The sequence below is a fragment of the Notolepis coatsorum genome (assembly GCF_963971535.1).
Source record: "Notolepis coatsorum genome assembly, chromosome: 13".
Taxonomy (NCBI): Eukaryota; Metazoa; Chordata; class Actinopteri; order Aulopiformes; family Paralepididae; genus Notolepis; species Notolepis coatsorum.
In genome coordinates, this window is record NC_140177.1 from 129,083,497 (window position 1) to 129,106,666 (window position 23,170).

The following is a 23,170-nucleotide window of genomic DNA, read 5'->3' on the forward strand; positions in this document are numbered from 1 at the left end:
TATTTCATAAGCGAATATCTTTTTACAAGTGCTAAATTTCAAGCCAGCAACCTTACTAAGACAGTCTAAATAGCCCTACAATGCAGATAATGGCATTAGAATGGCAAAACACTGTTTAGAATGTGTTTTTATTTCATAAGCGAATATCTTTTTACAAGTGCTAAATTTCAAGCCTGCAACCTTACTAAGACAGTCTAAATAGCCCTACAATGCAGATAATGGCATTAGAATGGCAAAACACTGTTTAGAATGTGTTTTTATTTCATAAGCGAATATCTTTTTACAAGTGCTAAATTTCAAGCCAGCAACCTTACTAAGACAGTCTAAATAGCCCTTCAATGCAGATAATGGCATTAGAATGGCAAAACACTGTTTAGAATGTGTTTTTATTTCATAAGCGAATATCTTTTTACAAGTGCTAAATTTCAAGCCAGCAACCTTACTAAGACAGTCTAAATAGCCCTTCAATGCAGATAATGGCATTAGAATGGCAAAACACTGTTTAGAATGTGTTTTTATTTCATAAGCGAATATCTTTTTACAAGTGCTAAATTTCAAGCCAGCAACCTTACTAAGACAGTCTAAATAGCCCTTCAATGCAGATAATGGCATTAGAATGGCAAAACACTGTTTAGAATGTGTTTTTATTTCATAAGCGAATATCTTTTTACAAGTGCTAAATTTCAAGCCAGCAACCTTACTAAGACAGTCTAAATAGCCCTTCAATGCAGATAATGGCATTAGAATGGCAAAACACTGTTTAGAGTGTGTTTTTATTTCATAGGCGAATATCTTTTTACAAGTGCTAAATTTCAAGCCTGCAACCTTACTAAGACAGTCTAAATAGCCATACAATGCAGATACTGGCATTAGAATGGCAAAACACTGTTTAGAATGTGTTTTTATTTCATAAGCGAATATCTTTTTACAAGTGCTAAATTTCAAGCCAGCAACCTTACTAAGACAGTCTAAATAGCCCTACAATGCAGATAATGGCATTAGAATGGCAAAACACTGTTTAGAATGTGTTTTTATTTCATAAGCGAATATCTTTTTACAAGTGCTAAATTTCAAGCCAGCAACCTTACTAAGACAGTCTAAATAGCCCTACAATGCAGATAATGGCATTAGAATGGCAAAACACTGTTTAGAATGTGTTTTTATTTCATAAGCGAATATCTTTTTACAAGTGCTAAATTTCAAGCCTGCAACCTTACTAAGACAGTCTAAATAGCCCTACAATGCAGATAATGGCATTAGAATGGCAAAACACTGTTTAGAATGTGTTTTTATTTCATAAGCGAATATCTTTTTACAAGTGCTAAATTTCAAGCCAGCAACCTTACTAAGACAGTCTAAATAGCCCTTCAATGCAGATAATGGCATTAGAATGGCAAAACACTGTTTAGAATGTGTTTTTATTTCATAAGCGAATATCTTTTTACAAGTGCTAAATTTCAAGCCAGCAACCTTACTAAGACAGTCTAAATAGCCCTTCAATGCAGATAATGGCATTAGAATGGCAAAACACTGTTTAGAATGTGTTTTTATTTCATAAGCGAATATCTTTTTACAAGTGCTAAATTTCAAGCCAGCAACCTTACTAAGACAGTCTAAATAGCCCTTCAATGCAGATAATGGCATTAGAATGGCAAAAGACTGTTTAGAATGTGTTTTTATTTCATAAGCGAATATCTTTTTACAAGTGCTAAATTTCAAGCCAGCAACCTTACTAAGACAGTCTAAATAGCCCTTCAATGCAGATAATGGCATTAGAATGGCAAAACACTGTTTAGAATGTGTTTTTATTTCATAAGCGAATATCTTTTTACAAGTGCTAAATTTCAAGCCAGCAACCTTACTAAGACAGTCTAAATAGCCCTTCAATGCAGATAATGGCATTAGAATGGCAAAACACTGTTTAGAATGTGTTTTTATTTCATAAGCGAATATCTTTTTACAAGTGCTAAATTTCAAGCCAGCAACCTTACTAAGACAGTCTAAATAGCCCTACAATGCAGATAATGGCATTAGAATGGCAAAAGACTGTTTAGAATGTGTTTTTATTTCATAAGCGAATATCTTTTTACAAGTGCTAAATTTCAAGCCTGCAACCTTACTATAGCCCTACAATGCAGATAATGGCATTAGAATGGCAAAACACTGTTTAGAATGTGTTTTTATTTCATAAGCGAATATCTTTTTACAAGTGCTAAATTTCAAGCCAGCAACCTTACTAAGACAGTCTAAATAGCCCTTCAATGCAGATAATGGCATTAGAATGGCAAAACACTGTTTAGAATGTGTTTTTATTTCATAAGCGAATATCTTTTTACAAGTGCTAAATTTCAAGCCAGCAACCTTACTAAGACAGTCTAAATAGCCCTACAATGCAGATAATGGCATTAGAATGGCAAAACACTGTTTAGAATGTGTTTTTATTTCATAAGCGAATATCTTTTTACAAGTGCTAAATTTCAAGCCAGCAACCTTACTAAGACAGTCTAAATAGCCCTACAATGCAGATAATGGCATTAGAATGGCAAAACACTGTTTAGAATGTGTTTTTATTTCATAAGCGAATATCTTTTTACAAGTGCTAAATTTCAAGCCTGCAACCTTACTAAGACAGTCTAAATAGCCCTACAATGCAGATAATGGCATTAGAATGGCAAAACACTGTTTAGAATGTGTTTTTATTTCATAAGCGAATATCTTTTTACAAGTGCTAAATTTCAAGCCAGCAACCTTACTAAGACAGTCTAAATAGCCCTTCAATGCAGATAATGGCATTAGAATGGCAAAACACTGTTTAGAATGTGTTTTTATTTCATAAGCGAATATCTTTTTACAAGTGCTAAATTTCAAGCCAGCAACCTTACTAAGACAGTCTAAATAGTCCTTCAATGCAGATAATGGCATTAGAATGGCAAAACACTGTTTAGAATGTGTTTTTATTTCATAAGCGAATATCTTTTTACAAGTGCTAAATTTCAAGCCAGCAACCTTACTAAGACAGTCTAAATAGCCCTTCAATGCAGATAATGGCATTAGAATGGCAAAACACTGTTTAGAATGTGTTTTTATTTCATAAGCGAATATCTTTTTACAAGTGCTAAATTTCAAGCCAGCAACCTTACTAAGACAGTCTAAATAGCCCTTCAATGCAGATAATGGCATTAGAATGGCAAAACACTGTTTAGAGTGTGTTTTTATTTCATAAGCGAATATCTTTTTACAAGTGCTAAATTTCAAGCCTGCAACCTTACTAAGACAGTCTAAATAGCCATACAATGCAGATACTGGCATTAGAATGGCAAAACACTGTTTAGAATGTGTTTTTATTTCATAAGCGAATATCTTTTTACAAGTGCTAAATTTCAAGCCAGCAACCTTACTAAGACAGTCTAAATAGCCCTACAATGCAGATAATGGCATTAGAATGGCAAAACACTGTTTAGAATGTGTTTTTATTTCATAAGCGAATATCTTTTTACAAGTGCTAAATTTCAAGCCAGCAACCTTACTAAGACAGTCTAAATAGCCCTACAATGCAGATAATGGCATTAGAATGGCAAAACACTGTTTAGAATGTGTTTTTATTTCATAAGCGAATATCTTTTTACAAGTGCTAAATTTCAAGCCTGCAACCTTACTAAGACAGTCTAAATAGCCCTACAATGCAGATAATGGCATTAGAATGGCAAAACACTGTTTAGAATGTGTTTTTATTTCATAAGCGAATATCTTTTTACAAGTGCTAAATTTCAAGCCAGCAACCTTACTAAGACAGTCTAAATAGCCCTTCAATGCAGATAATGGCATTAGAATGGCAAAACACTGTTTAGAATGTGTTTTTATTTCATAAGCGAATATCTTTTTACAAGTGCTAAATTTCAAGCCAGCAACCTTACTAAGACAGTCTAAATAGCCCTTCAATGCAGATAATGGCATTAGAATGGCAAAACACTGTTTAGAATGTGTTTTTATTTCATAAGCGAATATCTTTTTACAAGTGCTAAATTTCAAGCCAGCAACCTTACTAAGACAGTCTAAATAGCCCTTCAATGCAGATAATGGCATTAGAATGGCAAAAGACTGTTTAGAATGTGTTTTTATTTCATAAGCGAATATCTTTTTACAAGTGCTAAATTTCAAGCCAGCAACCTTACTAAGACAGTCTAAATAGCCCTTCAATGCAGATAATGGCATTAGAATGGCAAAACACTGTTTAGAATGTGTTTTTATTTCATAAGCGAATATCTTTTTACAAGTGCTAAATTTCAAGCCAGCAACCTTACTAAGACAGTCTAAATAGCCCTTCAATGCAGATAATGGCATTAGAATGGCAAAACACTGTTTAGAATGTGTTTTTATTTCATAAGCGAATATCTTTTTACAAGTGCTAAATTTCAAGCCAGCAACCTTACTAAGACAGTCTAAATAGCCCTACAATGCAGATAATGGCATTAGAATGGCAAAAGACTGTTTAGAATGTGTTTTTATTTCATAAGCGAATATCTTTTTACAAGTGCTAAATTTCAAGCCTGCAACCTTACTATAGCCCTACAATGCAGATAATGGCATTAGAATGGCAAAACACTGTTTAGAATGTGTTTTTATTTCATAAGCGAATATCTTTTTACAAGTGCTAAATTTCAAGCCAGCAACCTTACTAAGACAGTCTAAATAGCCCTTCAATGCAGATAATGGCATTAGAATGGCAAAACACTGTTTAGAATGTGTTTTTATTTCATAAGCGAATATCTTTTTACAAGTGCTAAATTTCAAGCCAGCAACCTTACTAAGACAGTCTAAATAGCCCTTCAATGCAGATAATGGCATTAGAATGGCAAAACACTGTTTAGAATGTGTTTTTATTTCATAAGCGAATATCTTTTTAAAAGTGCTAAATTTCAAGCCAGCAACCTTACTAAGACAGTCTAAATAGCCCTTCAATGCAGATAATGGCATTAGAATGGCAAAAGACTGTTTAGAATGTGTTTTTATTTCATAAGCGAATATCTTTTTACAAGTGCTAAATTTCAAGCCTGCAACCTTACTATAGCCCTACAATGCAGATAATGGCATTAGAATGGCAAAACACTGTTTAGAATGTGTTTTTATTTCATAAGCGAATATCTTTTTACAAGTGCTAAATTTCAAGCCAGCAACCTTACTAAGACAGTCTAAATAGCCCTTCAATGCAGATAATGGCATTAGAATGGCAAAACACTGTTTAGAATGTGTTTTTATTTCATAAGCGAATATCTTTTTAAAAGTGCTAAATTTCAAGCCAGCAACCTTACTAAGACAGTCTAAATAGCCCTTCAATGCAGATAATGGCATTAGAATGGCAAAAGACTGTTTAGAATGTGTTTTTATTTCATAAGCGAATATCTTTTTACATGTGCTAAATTTCAAGCCTGCAACCTTACTATAGCCCTACAATGCAGATAATGGCATTAGAATGGCAAAACACTGTTTAGAATGTGTTTTTATTTCATAAGCGAATATCTTTTTACAAGTGCTAAATTTCAAGCCTGCAACCTTACTAAGACAGTCTAAATAGCCCTACAATGCAGATAATGGCATTAGAATGGCAAAACACTGTTTAGAATGTGTTTTTATTTCATAAGCGAATATCTTTTTACAAGTGCTAAATTTCAAGCCAGCAACCTTACTAAGACAGTCTAAATAGCCCTTCAATGCAGATAATGGCATTAGAATGGCAAAACACTGTTTAGAATGTGTTTTTATTTCATAAGCGAATATCTTTTTACAAGTGCTAAATTTCAAGCCAGCAACCTTACTAAGACAGTCTAAATAGCCCTTCAATGCAGATAATGGCATTAGAATGGCAAAACACTGTTTAGAATGTGTTTTTATTTCATAAGCGAATATCTTTTTACAAGTGCTAAATTTCAAGCCAGCAACCTTACTAAGACAGTCTAAATAGCCCTTCAATGCAGATAATGGCATTAGAATGGCAAAACACTGTTTAGAATGTGTTTTTATTTCATAAGCGAATATCTTTTTACAAGTGCTAAATTTCAAGCCAGCAACCTTACTAAGACAGTCTAAATAGCCCTTCAATGCAGATAATGGCATTAGAATGGCAAAACACTGTTTAGAATGTGTTTTTATTTCATAAGCGAATATCTTTTTAAAAGTGCTAAATTTCAAGCCAGCAACCTTACTAAGACAGTCTAAATAGCCCTTCAATGCAGATAATGGCATTAGAATGGCAAAAGACTGTTTAGAATGTGTTTTTATTTCATAAGCGAATATCTTTTTACAAGTGCTAAATTTCAAGCCAACAACCTTACTAAGACAGTCTAAATAGCCCTTCAATGCAGATAATGGCATTAGAATGGCAAAACACTGTTTAGAATGTGTTTTTATTTCATAAGCGAATATCTTTTTACAAGTGCTAAATTTCAAGCCAGCAACCTTACTAAGACAGTCTAAATAGCCCTTCAATGCAGATAATGGCATTAGAATGGCAAAACACTGTTTAGAATGTGTTTTTATTTCATAAGCGAATATCTTTTTACAAGTGCTAAATTTCAAGCCAGCAACCTTACTAAGACAGTCTAAATAGCTCTACAATGCAGATAATGGCATTAGAATGGCAAAAGACTGTTTAGAATGTGTTTTTATTTCATAAGCGAATATCTTTTTACAAGTGCTAAATTTCAAGCCTGCAACCTTACTATAGCCCTACAATGCAGATAATGGCATTAGAATGGCAAAACACTGTTTAGAATGTGTTTTTATTTCATAAGCGAATATCTTTTTACAAGTGCTAAATTTCAAGCCAGCAACCTTACTAAGACAGTCTAAATAGCCCTTCAATGCAGATAATGGCATTAGAATGGCAAAACACTGTTTAGAATGTGTTTTTATTTCATAAGCGAATATCTTTTTACAAGTGCTAAATTTCAAGCCAGCAACCTTACTAAGACAGTCTAAATAGCCCTTCAATGCAGATAATGGCATTAGAATGGCAAAACACTGTTTAGAATGTGTTTTTATTTCATAAGCGAATATCTTTTTACAAGTGCTAAATTTCAAGCCAGCAACCTTACTAAGACAGTCTAAATAGCCCTTCAATGCAGATAATGGCATTAGAATGGCAAAAGACTGTTTAGAATGTGTTTTTATTTCATAAGCGAATATCTTTTTACAAGTGCTAAATTTCAAGCCTGCAACCTTACTATAGCCCTACAATGCAGATAATGGCATTAGAATGGCAAAACACTGTTTAGAATGTGTTTTTATTTCATAAGCGAATATCTTTTTACAAGTGCTAAATTTCAAGCCAGCAACCTTACTAAGACAGTCTAAATAGCCCTTCAATGCAGATAATGGCATTAGAATGGCAAAACACTGTTTAGAGTGTGTTTTTATTTCATAAGCGAATATCTTTTTACAAGTGCTAAATTTCAAGCCTGCAACCTTACTAAGACAGTCTAAATAGCCCTACAATGCAGATACTGGCATTAGAATGGCAAAACACTGTTTAGAATGTGTTTTTATTTCATAAGCGAATATCTTTTTACAAGTGCTAAATTTCAAGCCAGCAACCTTACTAAGACAGTCTAAATAGCCCTACAATGCAGATAATGGCATTAGAATGGCAAAACACTGTTTAGAATGTGTTTTTATTTCATAAGCGAATATCTTTTTACAAGTGCTAAATTTCAAGCCAGCAACCTTACTAAGACAGTCTAAATAGCCCTACAATGCAGATAATGGCATTAGAATGGCAAAACACTGTTTAGAATGTGTTTTTATTTCATAAGCGAATATCTTTTTACAAGTGCTAAATTTCAAGCCAGCAACCTTACTAAGACAGTCTAAATAGCCCTACAATGCAGATAATGGCATTAGAATGGCAAAAGACTGTTTAGAATGTGTTTTTATTTCATAAGCGAATATCTTTTTACAAGTGCTAAATTTCAAGCCTGCAACCTTACTATAGCCCTACAATGCAGATAATGGCATTAGAATGGCAAAACACTGTTTAGAATGTGTTTTTATTTCATAAGCGAATATCTTTTTACAAGTGCTAAATTTCAAGCCAGCAACCTTACTAAGACAGTCTAAATAGCCCTTCAATGCAGATAATGGCATTAGAATGGCAAAACACTGTTTAGAATGTGTTTTTATTTCATAAGCGAATATCTTTTTAAAAGTGCTAAATTTCAAGCCAGCAACCTTACTAAGACAGTCTAAATAGCCCTTCAATGCAGATAATGGCATTAGAATGGCAAAAGACTGTTTAGAATGTGTTTTTATTTCATAAGCGAATATCTTTTTACAAGTGCTAAATTTCAAGCCAGCAACCTTACTAAGACAGTCTAAATAGCCCTTCAATGCAGATAATGGCATTAGAATGGCAAAAGACTGTTTAGAATGTGTTTTTATTTCATAAGCGAATATCTTTTTACAAGTGCTAAATTTCAAGCCTGCAACCTTACTATAGCCCTACAATGCAGATAATGGCATTAGAATGGCAAAACACTGTTTAGAATGTGTTTTTATTTCATAAGCGAATATCTTTTTACAAGTGCTAAATTTCAAGCCAGCAACCTTACTAAGACAGTCTAAATAGCCCTTCAATGCAGATAATGGCATTAGAATGGCAAAACACTGTTTAGAATGTGTTTTTATTTCATAAGCGAATATCTTTTTACAATTGCTAAATTTCAAGCCAGCAACCTTACTAAGACAGTCTAAATAGCCCTTCAATGCAGATAATGGCATTAGAATGGCAAAACACTGTTTAGAATGTGTTTTTATTTCATAAGCGAATATCTTTTTAAAAGTGCTAAATTTCAAGCCAGCAACCTTACTAAGACAGTCTAAATAGCCCTTCAATGCAGATAATGGCATTAGAATGGCAAAAGACTGTTTAGAATGTGTTTTTATTTCATAAGCGAATATCTTTTTACAAGTGCTAAATTTCAAGCCAGCAACCTTACTAAGACAGTCTAAATAGCCCTTCAATGCAGATAATGGCATTAGAATGGCAAAAGACTGTTTAGAATGTGTTTTTATTTCATAAGCGAATATCTTTTTACAAGTGCTAAATTTCAAGCCTGCAACCTTACTATAGCCCTACAATGCAGATAATGGCATTAGAATGGCAAAACACTGTTTAGAATGTGTTTTTATTTCATAAGCGAATATCTTTTTACAAGTGCTAAATTTCAAGCCAGCAACCTTACTAAGACAGTCTAAATAGCCCTTCAATGCAGATAATGGCATTAGAATGGCAAAACACTGTTTAGAATGTGTTTTTATTTCATAAGCGAATATCTTTTTACAAGTGCTAAATTTCAAGCCAGCAACCTTACTAAGACAGTCTAAATAGCCCTTCAATGCAGATAATGGCATTAGAATGGCAAAACACTGTTTAGAATGTGTTTTTATTTCATAAGCGAATATCTTTTTAAAAGTGCTAAATTTCAAGCCAGCAACCTTACTAAGACAGTCTAAATAGCCCTTCAATGCAGATAATGGCATTAGAATGGCAAAAGACTGTTTAGAATGTGTTTTTATTTCATAAGCGAATATCTTTTTACAAGTGCTAAATTTCAAGCCAGCAACCTTACTAAGACAGTCTAAATAGCCCTTCAATGCAGATAATGGCATTAGAATGGCAAAAGACTGTTTAGAATGTGTTTTTATTTCATAAGCGAATATCTTTTTACAAGTGCTAAATTTCAAGCCTGCAACCTTACTATAGCCCTACAATGCAGATAATGGCATTAGAATGGCAAAACACTGTTTAGAATGTGTTTTTATTTCATAAGCGAATATCTTTTTACAAGTGCTAAATTTCAAGCCAGCAACCTTACTAAGACAGTCTAAATAGCCCTTCAATGCAGATAATGGCATTAGAATGGCAAAACACTGTTTAGAATGTGTTTTTATTTCATAAGCGAATATCTTTTTACAAGTGCTAAATTTCAAGCCAGCAACCTTACTAAGACAGTCTAAATAGCCCTTCAATGCAGATAATGGCATTAGAATGGCAAAACACTGTTTAGAATGTGTTTTTATTTCATAAGCGAATATCTTTTTAAAAGTGCTAAATTTCAAGCCAGCAACCTTACTAAGACAGTCTAAATAGCCCTTCAATGCAGATAATGGCATTAGAATGGCAAAAGACTGTTTAGAATGTGTTTTTATTTCATAAGCGAATATCTTTTTACAAGTGCTAAATTTCAAGCCAGCAACCTTACTAAGACAGTCTAAATAGCCCTTCAATGCAGATAATGGCATTAGAATGGCAAAACACCGTTTAGAATGTGTTTTTATTTCATAAGCGAATATCTTTTTAAAAGTGCTAAATTTCAAGCCAGCAACCTTACTAAGACAGTCTAAATAGCCCTTCAATGCAGATAATGGCATTAGAATGGCAAAAGACTGTTTAGAATGTGTTTTTATTTCATAAGCGAATATCTTTTTACAAGTGCTAAATTTCAAGCCTGCAACCTTACTATAGCCCTACAATGCAGATAATGGCATTAGAATGGCAAAACACTGTTTAGAATGTGTTTTTATTTCATAAGCGAATATCTTTTTACAAGTGCTAAATTTCAAGCCAGCAACCTTACTAAGACAGTCTAAATAGCCCTTCAATGCAGATAATGGCATTAGAATGGCAAAACACTGTTTAGAATGTGTTTTTATTTCATAAGCGAATATCTTTTTACAAGTGCTAAATTTCAAGCCAGCAACCTTACTAAGACAGTCTAAATAGCCCTTCAATGCAGATAATGGCATTAGAATGGCAAAACACTGTTTAGAATGTGTTTTTATTTCATAAGCGAATATCTTTTTAAAAGTGCTAAATTTCAAGCCAGCAACCTTACTAAGACAGTCTAAATAGCCCTTCAATGCAGATAATGGCATTAGAATGGCAAAAGACTGTTTAGAATGTGTTTTTATTTCATAAGCGAATATCTTTTTACAAGTGCTAAATTTCAAGCCTGCAACCTTACTATAGCCCTACAATGCAGATAATGGCATTAGAATGGCAAAACACTGTTTAGAATGTGTTTTTATTTCATAAGCGAATATCTTTTTACAAGTGCTAAATTTCAAGCCAGCAACCTTACTAAGACAGTCTAAATAGCCCTTCAATGCAGATAATGGCATTAGAATGGCAAAACACTGTTTAGAATGTGTTTTTATTTCATAAGCGAATATCTTTTTACAAGTGCTAAATTTCAAGCCTGCAACCTTACTAAGACAGTCTAAATAGCCCTACAATGCAGATACTGGCATTAGAATGGCAAAACACTGTTTAGAATGTGTTTTTATTTCATAAGCGAATATCTTTTTACAAGTGCTAAATTTCAAGCCAGCAACCTTACTAAGACAGTCTAAATAGCCCTACAATGCAGATAATGGCATTAGAATGGCAAAACACTGTTTAGAATGTGTTTTTATTTCATAAGCGAATATCTTTTTAAAAGTGCTAAATTTCAAGCCAGCAACCTTACTAAGACAGTCTAAATAGCCCTTCAATGCAGATAATGGCATTAGAATGGCAAAAGACTGTTTAGAATGTGTTTTTATTTCATAAGCGAATATCTTTTTACAAGTGCTAAATTTCAAGCCTGCAACCTTACTATAGCCCTACAATGCAGATAATGGCATTAGAATGGCAAAACACTGTTTAGAATGTGTTTTTATTTCATAAGCGAATATCTTTTTACAAGTGCTAAATTTCAAGCCAGCAACCTTACTAAGACAGTCTAAATAGCCCTTCAATGCAGATAATGGCATTAGAATGGCAAAACACTGTTTAGAATGTGTTTTTATTTCATAAGCGAATATCTTTTTACAAGTGCTAAATTTCAAGCCAGCAACCTTACTAAGACAGTCTAAATAGCCCTTCAATGCAGATAATGGCATTAGAATGGCAAAACACTGTTTAGAATGTGTTTTTATTTCATAAGCGAATATCTTTTTACAAGTGCTAAATTTCAAGCCAGCAACCTTACTAAGACAGTCTAAATAGCCCTTCAATGCAGATAATGGCATTAGAATGGCAAAACACTGTTTAGAATGTGTTTTTATTTCATAAGCGAATATCTTTTTACAAGTGCTAAATTTCAAGCCAGCAACCTTACTAAGACAGTCTAAATAGCCCTTCAATGCAGATAATGGCATTAGAATTGCAAAACACTGTTTAGAATGTGTTTTTATTTCATAAGCGAATATCTTTTTAAAAGTGCTAAATTTCAAGCCAGCAACCTTACTAAGACAGTCTAAATAGCCCTTCAATGCAGATAATGGCATTAGAATGGCAAAAGACTGTTTAGAATGTGTTTTTATTTCATAAGCGAATATCTTTTTACAAGTGCTAAATTTCAAGCCAGCAACCTTACTAAGACAGTCTAAATAGCCCTACAATGCAGATAATGGCATTAGAATGGCAAAAGACTGTTTAGAATGTGTTTTTATTTCATAAGCGAATATCTTTTTACAAGTGCTAAATTTCAAGCCTGCAACCTTACTATAGCCCTACAATGCAGATAATGGCATTAGAATGGCAAAACACTGTTTAGAATGTGTTTTTATTTCATAAGCGAATATCTTTTTACAAGTGCTAAATTTCAAGCCAGCAACCTTACTAAGACAGTCTAAATAGCCCTTCAATGCAGATAATGGCATTAGAATGGCAAAACACTGTTTAGAATGTGTTTTTATTTCATAAGCTAATATCTTTTTACAAGTGCTAAATTTCAAGCCAGCAACCTTACTAAGACAGTCTAAATAGCCCTACAATGCAGATAATGGCATTAGAATGGCAAAAGACTGTTTAGAATGTGTTTTTATTTCATAAGCGAATATCTTTTTACAAGTGCTAAATTTCAAGCCTGCAACCTTACTATAGCCCTACAATGCAGATAATGGCATTAGAATGGCAAAACACTGTTTAGAATGTGTTTTTATTTCATAAGCGAATATCTTTTTACAAGTGCTAAATTTCAAGCCAGCAACCTTACTAAGACAGTCTAAATAGCCCTTCAATGCAGATAATGGCATTAGAATGGCAAAACACTGTTTAGAATGTGTTTTTATTTCATAAGCGAATATCTTTTTACAAGTGCTAAATTTCAAGCCTGCAACCTTACTAAGACAGTCTAAATAGCCCTACAATGCAGATACTGGCATTAGAATGGCAAAACACTGTTTAGAATGTGTTTTTATTTCATAAGCGAATATCTTTTTACAAGTGCTAAATTTCAAGCCAGCAACCTTACTAAGACAGTCTAAATAGCCCTACAATGCAGATAATGGCATTAGAATGGCAAAACACTGTTTAGAATGTGTTTTTATTTCATAAGCGAATATCTTTTTACAAGTGCTAAATTTCAAGCCAGCAACCTTACTAAGACAGTCTAAATAGCCCTACAATGCAGATAATGGCATTAGAATGGCAAAACACTGTTTAGAATGTGTTTTTATTTCATAAGCAAATATCTTTTTACAAGTGCTAAATTTCAAGCCTGCAACCTTACTAAGACAGTCTAAATAGCCCTACAATGCAGATAATGGCATTAGAATGGCAAAACACTGTTTAGAATGTGTTTTTATTTCATAAGCGAATATCTTTTTACAAGTGCTAAATTTCAAGCCAGCAACCTTACTAAGACAGTCTAAATAGCCCTTCAATGCAGATAATGGCATTAGAATGGCAAAACACTGTTTAGAATGTGTTTTTATTTCATAAGCGAATATCTTTTTACAAGTGCTAAATTTCAAGCCAGCAACCTTACTAAGACAGTCTAAATAGCCCTTCAATGCAGATAATGGCATTAGAATGGCAAAACACTGTTTAGAATGTGTTTTTATTTCATAAGCGAATATCTTTTTACAAGTGCTAAATTTCAAGCCAGCAACCTTACTAAGACAGTCTAAATAGCCCTTCAATGCAGATAATGACATTAGAATGGCAAAACACTGTTTAGAATGTGTTTTTATTTCATAAGCGAATATCTTTTTAAAAGTGCTAAATTTCAAGCCAGCAACCTTACTAAGACAGTCTAAATAGCCCTTCAATGCAGATAATGGCATTAGAATGGCAAAAGACTGTTTAGAATGTGTTTTTATTTCATAAGCGAATATCTTTTTACAAGTGCTAAATTTCAAGCCAGCAACCTTACTAAGACAGTCTAAATAGCCCTACAATGCAGATAATGGCATTAGAATGGCAAAAGACTGTTTAGAATGTGTTTTTATTTCATAAGCGAATATCTTTTTACAAGTGCTAAATTTCAAGCCAGCAACCTTACTAAGACAGTCTAAATAGCCCTACAATGCAGATAATGGCATTAGAATGGCAAAACACTGTTTAGAATGTGTTTTTATTTCATAAGCGAATATCTTTTTACAAGTGCTAAATTTCAAGCCAGCAACCTTACTAAGACAGTCTAAATAGCCCTACAATGCAGATAATGGCATTAGAATGGCAAAACACTGTTTAGAATGTGTTTTTATTTCATAAGCGAATATCTTTTTACAATTGCTAAATTTCAAGCCTGCAACCTTACTAAGACAGTCTAAATAGCCCTTCAATGCAGATAATGGCATTAGAATGGCAAAACACTGTTTAGAATGTGTTTTTATTTCATAAGCGAATATCTTTTTACAAGTGCTAAATTTCAAGCCAGCAACCTTACTAAGACAGTCTAAATAGCCCTTCAATGCAGATAATGACATTAGAATGGCAAAACACTGTTTAGAATGTGTTTTTATTTCATAAGCGAATATCTTTTTAAAAGTGCTAAATTTCAAGCCAGCAACCTTACTAAGACAGTCTAAATAGCCCTTCAATGCAGATAATGGCATTAGAATGGCAAAACACTGTTTAGAATGTGTTTTTATTTCATAAGCGAATATCTTTTTAAAAGTGCTAAATTTCAAGCCAGCAACCTTACTAAGACAGTCTAAATAGCCCTTCAATGCAGATAATGGCATTAGAATGGCAAAACACTGTTTAGAATGTGTTTTTATTTCATAAGCGAATATCTTTTTAAAAGTGCTAAATTTCAAGCCAGCAACCTTACTAAGACAGTCTAAATAGCCCTACAATGCAGATAATGGCATTAGAATGGCAAAACACTGTTTAGAATGTGTTTTTATTTCATAAGCGAATATCTTTTTACAAGTGCTAAATTTCAAGCCAGCAACCTTACTAAGACAGTCTAAATAGCCCTACAATGCAGATAATGGCATTAGAATGGCAAAACACTGTTTAGAATGTGTTTTTATTTCATAAGCGAATATCTTTTTACAATTGCTAAATTTCAAGCCTGCAACCTTACTAAGACAGTCTAAATAGCCCTTCAATGCAGATAATGGCATTAGAATGGCAAAACACTGTTTAGAATGTGTTTTTATTTCATAAGCGAATATCTTTTTACAAGTGCTAAATTTCAAGCCAGCAACCTTACTAAGACAGTCTAAATAGCCCTTCAATGCAGATAATGACATTAGAATGGCAAAACACTGTTTAGAATGTGTTTTTATTTCATAAGCGAATATCTTTTTAAAAGTGCTAAATTTCAAGCCAGCAACCTTACTAAGACAGTCTAAATAGCCCTTCAATGCAGATAATGGCATTAGAATGGCAAAACACTGTTTAGAATGTGTTTTTATTTCATAAGCGAATATCTTTTTAAAAGTGCTAAATTTCAAGCCAGCAACCTTACTAAGACAGTCTAAATAGCCCTTCAATGCAGATAATGGCATTAGAATGGCAAAACACTGTTTAGAATGTGTTTTTATTTCATAAGCGAATATCTTTTTAAAAGTGCTAAATTTCAAGCCAGCAACCTTACTAAGACAGTCTAAATAGCCCTACAATGCAGATAATGGCATTAGAATGGCAAAAGACTGTTTAGAATGTGTTTTTATTTCATAAGCGAATATCTTTTTACAAGTGCTAAATTTCAAGCCTGCAACCTTACTATAGCCCTACAATGCAGATAATGGCATTAGAATGGCAAAACACTGTTTAGAATGTGTTTTTATTTCATAAGCTAATATCTTTTTACAAGTGCTAAATTTCAAGCCAGCAACCTTACTAAGACAGTCTAAATAGCCCTTCAATGCAGATAATGGCATTAGAATGGCAAAACACTGTTTAGAATGTGTTTTTATTTCATAAGCGAATATCTTTTTACAAGTGCTAAATTTCAAGCCTGCAACCTTACTAAGACAGTCTAAATAGCCCTACAATGCAGATACTGGCATTAGAATGGCAAAACACTGTTTAGAATGTGTTTTTATTTCATAAGCGAATATCTTTTTACAAGTGCTAAATTTCAAGCCAGCAACCTTACTAAGACAGTCTAAATAGCCCTACAATGCAGATAATGGCATTAGAATGGCAAAACACTGTTTAGAATGTGTTTTTATTTCATAAGCGAATATCTTTTTACAAGTGCTAAATTTCAAGCCAGCAACCTTACTAAGACAGTCTAAATAGCCCTTCAATGCAGATAATGGCATTATAATGGCAAAACACTGTTTAGAATGTGTTTTTATTTCATAAGCGAATATCTTTTTACAAGTGCTACATTTCAAGCCAGCAACCTTACTAAGACAGTCTAAATAGCCCTTCAATGCAGATAATGGCATTAGAATGGCAAAAGACTGTTTAGAATGTGTTTTTATTTCATAAGCGAATATCTTTTTACAAGTGCTAAATTTCAAGCCAGCAACCTTACTAAGACAGTCTAAATAGCCCTACAATGCAGATAATGGCATTAGAATGGCAAAAGACTGTTTAGAATGTGTTTTTATTTCATAAGCGAATATCTTTTTACAAGTGCTAAATTTCAAGCCAGCAACCTTACTAAGACAGTCTAAATAGCCCTACAATGCAGATAATGGCATTAGAATGGCAAAACACTGTTTAGAATGTGTTTTTATTTCATAAGCGAATATCTTTTTACAATTGCTAAATTTCAAGCCTGCAACCTTACTAAGACAGTCTAAATAGCCCTACAATGCAGATAATGGCATTAGAATGGCAAAACACTGTTTAGAATGTGTTTTTATTTCATAAGCGAATATCTTTTTAAAAGTGCTAAATTTCAAGCCAGCAACCTTACTAAGACAGTCTAAATAGCCCTTCAATGCAGATAATGGCATTAGAATGGCAAAACACTGTTTAGAATGTGTTTTTATTTCATAAGCGAATATCTTTTTAAAAGTGCTAAATTTCAAGCCAGCAACCTTACTAAGACAGTCTAAATAGCCCTACAATGCAGATAATGGCATTAGAATGGCAAAAGACTGTTTAGAATGTGTTTTTATTTCATAAGCGAATATCTTTTTACAAGTGCTAAATTTCAAGCCTGCAACCTTACTATAGCCCTACAATGCAGATAATGGCATTAGAATGGCAAAACACTGTTTAGAATGTGTTTTTATTTCATAAGCTAATATCTTTTTACAAGTGCTAAATTTCAAGCCAGCAACCTTACTAAGACAGTCTAAATAGCCCTTCAATGCAGATAATGGCATTAGAATGGCAAAACACTGTTTAGAATGTGTTTTTATTTCATAAGCGAATATCTTTTTACAAGTGCTAAATTTCAAGCCAGCAACCTTACTAAGACAGTCTAAATAGCCCTTCAATGCAGATAATGGCATTATAATGGCAAAACACTGTTTAGAATGTGTTTTTATTTCATAAGCGAATATCTTTTTACAAGTGCTACATTTCAAGCCAGCAACCTTACTAAGACAGTCTAAATAGCCCTTCAATGCAGATAATGGCATTAGAATGGCAAAAGACTGTTTAGAATGTGTTTTTATTTCATAAGCAAATATCTTTTTACAAGTGCTAAATTTCAAGCCAGCAACCTTACTAAGACAGTCTAAATATCCCTACAATGCAGATAATGGCATTAGAATGGCAAAACACTGTTTAGAATGTGTTTTTATTTCATAAGCGAATATCTTTTTACAAGTGCTAAATTTCAAGCCAGCAACCTTACTAAGACAGTCTAAATAGCCCTTCAATGCAGATAATGGCATTAGAATGGCAAAAGACTGTTTAGAATGTGTTTTTATTTCATAAGCGAATATCTTTTTACAAGTGCTAAATTTCAAGCCTGCAACCTTACTATAGCCCTACAATGCAGATAATGGCATTAGAATGGCAAAACACTGTTTAGAATGTGTTTTTATTTCATAAGCTAATATCTTTTTACAAGTGCTAAATTTCAAGCCAGCAACCTTACTAAGACAGTCTAAATAGCCCTTCAATGCAGATAATGGCATTAGAATGGCAAAACACTGTTTAGAATGTGTTTTTATTTCATAAGCGAATATCTTTTTACAAGTGCTAAATTTCAAGCCAGCAACCTTACTAAGACAGTCTAAATAGCCCTTCAATGCAGATAATGGCATTATAATGGCAAAACACTGTTTAGAATGTGTTTTTATTTCATAAGCGAATATCTTTTTACAAGTGCTACATTTCAAGCCAGCAACCTTACTAAGACAGTCTAAATAGCCCTTCAATGCAGATAATGGCATTAGAATGGCAAAAGACTGTTTAGAATGTGTTTTTATTTCATAAGCAAATATCTTTTTACAAGTGCTAAATTTCAAGCCAGCAACCTTACTAAGACAGTCTAAATATCCCTACAATGCAGATAATGGCATTAGAATGGCAAAACACTGTTTAGAATGTGTTTTTATTTCATAAGCGAATATCTTTTTACAAGTGCTAAATTTCAAGCCAGCAACCTTACTAAGACAGTCTAAATAGCCCTTCAATGCAGATAATGGCATTAGAATGGCAAAACACTGTTTAGAATGTGTTTTTATTTCATAAGCGAATATCTTTTTACAAGTGCTAAATTTCAAGCCAGCAACCTTACTAAGACAGTCTAAATAGCCCTTCAATGCAGATAATGGCATTAGAATGGCAAAACACTGTTTAGAATGTGTTTTTATTTCATAAGCGAATATCTTTTTACAAGTGCTAAATTTCAAGCCAGCAACCTTACTAAGACAGTCTAAATAGCCCTACAATGCAGATAATGGCATTAGAATGGCAAAACACTGTTTAGAATGTGTTTTTATTTCATAAGCGAATATCTTTTTACAAGTGCTAAATTTCAAGCCAGCAACCTTACTAAGACAGTCTAAATAGCCCTTCAATGCAGATAATGGCATTAGAATGGCAAAACACTGTTTAGAATGTGTTTTTATTTCATAAGCGAATATCTTTTTACAAGTGCTAAATTTCAAGCCAGCAACCTTACTAAGACAGTCTAAATAGCCCTTCAATGCAGATAATGGCATTAGAATGGCAAAACACTGTTTAGAATGTGTTTTTATTTCATAAGCGAATATCTTTTTACAAGTGCTAAATTTCAAGCCAGCAACCTTACTAAGACAGTCTAAATAGCCCTACAATGCAGATAATGGCATTATAATGGCAAAACACTGTTTAGAATGTGTTTTTATTTCATAAGCGAATATCTTTTTACAAGTGCTACATTTCAAGCCAGCAACCTTACTAAGACAGTCTAAATAGCCCTTCAATGCAGATAATGGCATTAGAATGGCAAAAGACTGTTTAGAATGTGTTTTTATTTCATAAGCAAATATCTTTTTACAAGTGCTAAATTTCAAGCCAGCAACCTTACTAAGACAGTCTAAATATCCCTACAATGCAGATAATGGCATTAGAATGGCAAAACACTGTTTAGAATGTGTTTTTATTTCATAAGCGAATATCTTTTTACAAGTGCTAAATTTCAAGCCAGCAACCTTACTAAGACAGTCTAAATAGCCCTTCAATGCAGATAATGGCATTAGAATGGCAAAACACTGTTTAGAATGTGTTTTTATTTCATAAGCGAATATCTTTTTACAAGTGCTAAATTTCAAGCCAGCAACCTTACTAAGACAGTCTAAATAGCCCTTCAATGCAGATAATGGCATTAGAATGGCAAAACACTGTTTAGAATGTGTTTTTATTTCATAAGCGAATATCTTTTTACAAGTGCTAAATTTCAAGCCAGCAACCTTACTAAGACAGTCTAAATAGCCCTACAATGCAGATAATGGCATTAGAATGGCAAAACACTGTTTAGAATGTGTTTTTATTTCATAAGCGAATATCTTTTTACAAGTGCTAAATTTCAAGCCAGCAACCTTACTAAGACAGTCTAAATAGCCCTTCAATGCAGATAATGGCATTAGAATGGCAAAACACTGTTTAGAATGTGTTTTTATTTCATAAGCGAATATCTTTTTACAAGTGCTAAATTTCAAGCCAGCAACCTTACTAAGACAGTCTAAATAGCCCTTCAATGCAGATAATGGCATTAGAATGGCAAAACACTGTTTAGAATGTGTTTTTATTTCATAAGCGAATATCTTTTTACAAGTGCTAAATTTCAAGCCAGCAACCTTACTAAGACAGTCTAAATAGCCCTTCAATGCAGATAATGGCATTAGAATGGCAAAAGACTGTTTAGAATGTGTTTTTATTTCATAAGCGAATATCTTTTTACAAGTGCTAAATTTCAAGCCTGCAACCTTACTATAGCCCTACAATGCAGATAATGGCATTAGAATGGCAAAACACTGTTTAGAATGTGTTTTTATTTCATAAGCGAATATCTTTTTACAAGTGCTAAATTTCAAGCCAGCAACCTTACTAAGACAGTCTAAATAGCCCTTCAATGCAGATAATGGCATTAGAATGGCAAAACACTGTTTAGAGTGTGTTTTTATTTCATAAGCGAATATCTTTTTACAAGTGCTAAATTTCAAGCCTGCAACCTTACTAAGACAGTCTAAATAGCCCTACAATGCAGATACTGGCATTAGAATGGCAAAACACTGTTTATAATGTGTTTTTATTTCATAAGCGAATATCTTTTTACAAGTGCTAAATTTCAAGCCAGCAACCTTACTAAGACAGTCTAAATAGCCCTACAATGCAGATAATGGCATTAGAATGGCAAAACACTGTTTAGAATGTGTTTTTATTTCATAAGCGAATATCTTTTTACAAGTGCTAAATTTCAAGCCAGCAACCTTACTAAGACAGTCTAAATAGCCCTACAATGCAGATAATGGCATTAGAATGGCAAAACACTGTTTAGAATGTGTTTTTATTTCATAAGCGAATATCTTTTTACAAGTGCTAAATTTCAAGCCTGCAACCTTACTAAGACAGTCTAAATAGCCCTACAATGCAGATAATGGCATTAGAATGGCAAAACACTGTTTAGAATGTGTTTTTATTTCATAAGCGAATATCTTTTTACAAGTGCTAAATTTCAAGCCAGCAACCTTACTAAGACAGTCTAAATAGCCCTTCAATGCAGATAATGGCATTAGAATGGCAAAACACTGTTTAGAATGTGTTTTTATTTCATAAGCGAATATCTTTTTACAAGTGCTAAATTTCAAGCCAGCAACCTTACTAAGACAGTCTAAATAGCCCTTCAATGCAGATAATGGCATTAGAATGGCAAAACACTGTTTAGAATGTGTTTTTATTTCATAAGCGAATATCTTTTTACAAGTGCTAAATTTCAAGCCAGCAACCTTACTAAGACAGTCTAAATAGCCCTTCAATGCAGATAATGGCATTAGAATGGCAAAACACTGTTTAGAATGTGTTTTTATTTCATAAGCGAATATCTTTTTACAAGTGCTAAATTTCAAGCCAGCAACCTTACTAAGACAGTCTAAATAGCCCTTCAATGCAGATAATGGCATTATAATGGCAAAACACTGTTTAGAATGTGTTTTTATTTCATAAGCGAATATCTTTTTACAAGTGCTAAATTTCAAGCCAGCAACCTTACTAAGACAGTCTAAATAGCCCTTCAATGCAGATAATGGCATTAGAATGGCAAAACACTGTTTAGAATGTGTTTTTATTTCATAAGCGAATATCTTTTTACAAGTGCTAAATTTCAAGCCTGCAACCTTACTATAGCCCTACAATGCAGATAATGGCATTAGAATGGCAAAACACTGTTTAGAATGTGTTTTTATTTCATAAGCGAATATCTTTTTACAAGTGCTAAATTTCAAGCCAGCAACCTTACTAAGACAGTCTAAATAGCCCTTCAATGCAGATAATGGCATTAGAATGGCAAAACACTGTTTAGAATGTGTTTTTATTTCATAAGCGAATATCTTTTTACAAGTGCTAAATGTCAAGCCTGCAACCTTACTAAGACAGTCTAAATAGCCCTACAATGCAGATACTGGCATTAGAATGGCAAAACACTGTTTAGAATGTGTTTTTATTTCATAAGCGAATATCTTTTTACAAGTGCTAAATTTCAAGCCAGCAACCTTACTAAGACAGTCTAAATAGCCCTACAATGCAGATAATGGCATTAGAATGGCAAAACACTGTTTAGAATGTGTTTTTATTTCATAAGCGAATATCTTTTTACAAGTGCTAAATTTCAAGCCTGCAACCTTACTAAGACAGTCTAAATAGCCCTACAATGCAGATACTGGCATTAGAATGGCAAAACACTGTTTAGAATGTGTTTTTATTTCATAAGCGAATATCTTTTTACAAGTGCTAAATTTCAAGCCAGCAACCTTACTAAGACAGTCTAAATAGCCCTACAATGCAGATAATGGCATTAGAATGGCAAAACACTGTTTAGAATGTGTTTTTATTTCATAAGCGAATATCTTTTTACAAGTGCTAAATTTTAAGCCAGCAACCTTACTAAGACAGTCTAAATAGCCCTTCAATGCAGATAATGGCATTATAATGGCAAAACACTGTTTAGAATGTGTTTTTATTTCATAAGCGAATATCTTTTTACAAGTGCTAAATTTCAAGCCAGCAACCTTACTAAGACAGTCTAAATAGCCCTTCAATGCAGATAATGGCATTAGAATGGCAAAAGACTGTTTAGAATGTGTTTTTATTTCATAAGCGAATATCTTTTTACAAGTGCTAAATTTCAAGCCAGCAACCTTACTAAGACAGTCTAAATAGCCCTTCAATGCAGATAATGGCATTATAATGGCAAAACACTGTTTAGAATGTGTTTTTATTTCATAAGCGAATATCTTTTTACAAGTGCTAAATTTCAAGCCAGCAACCTTACTAAGA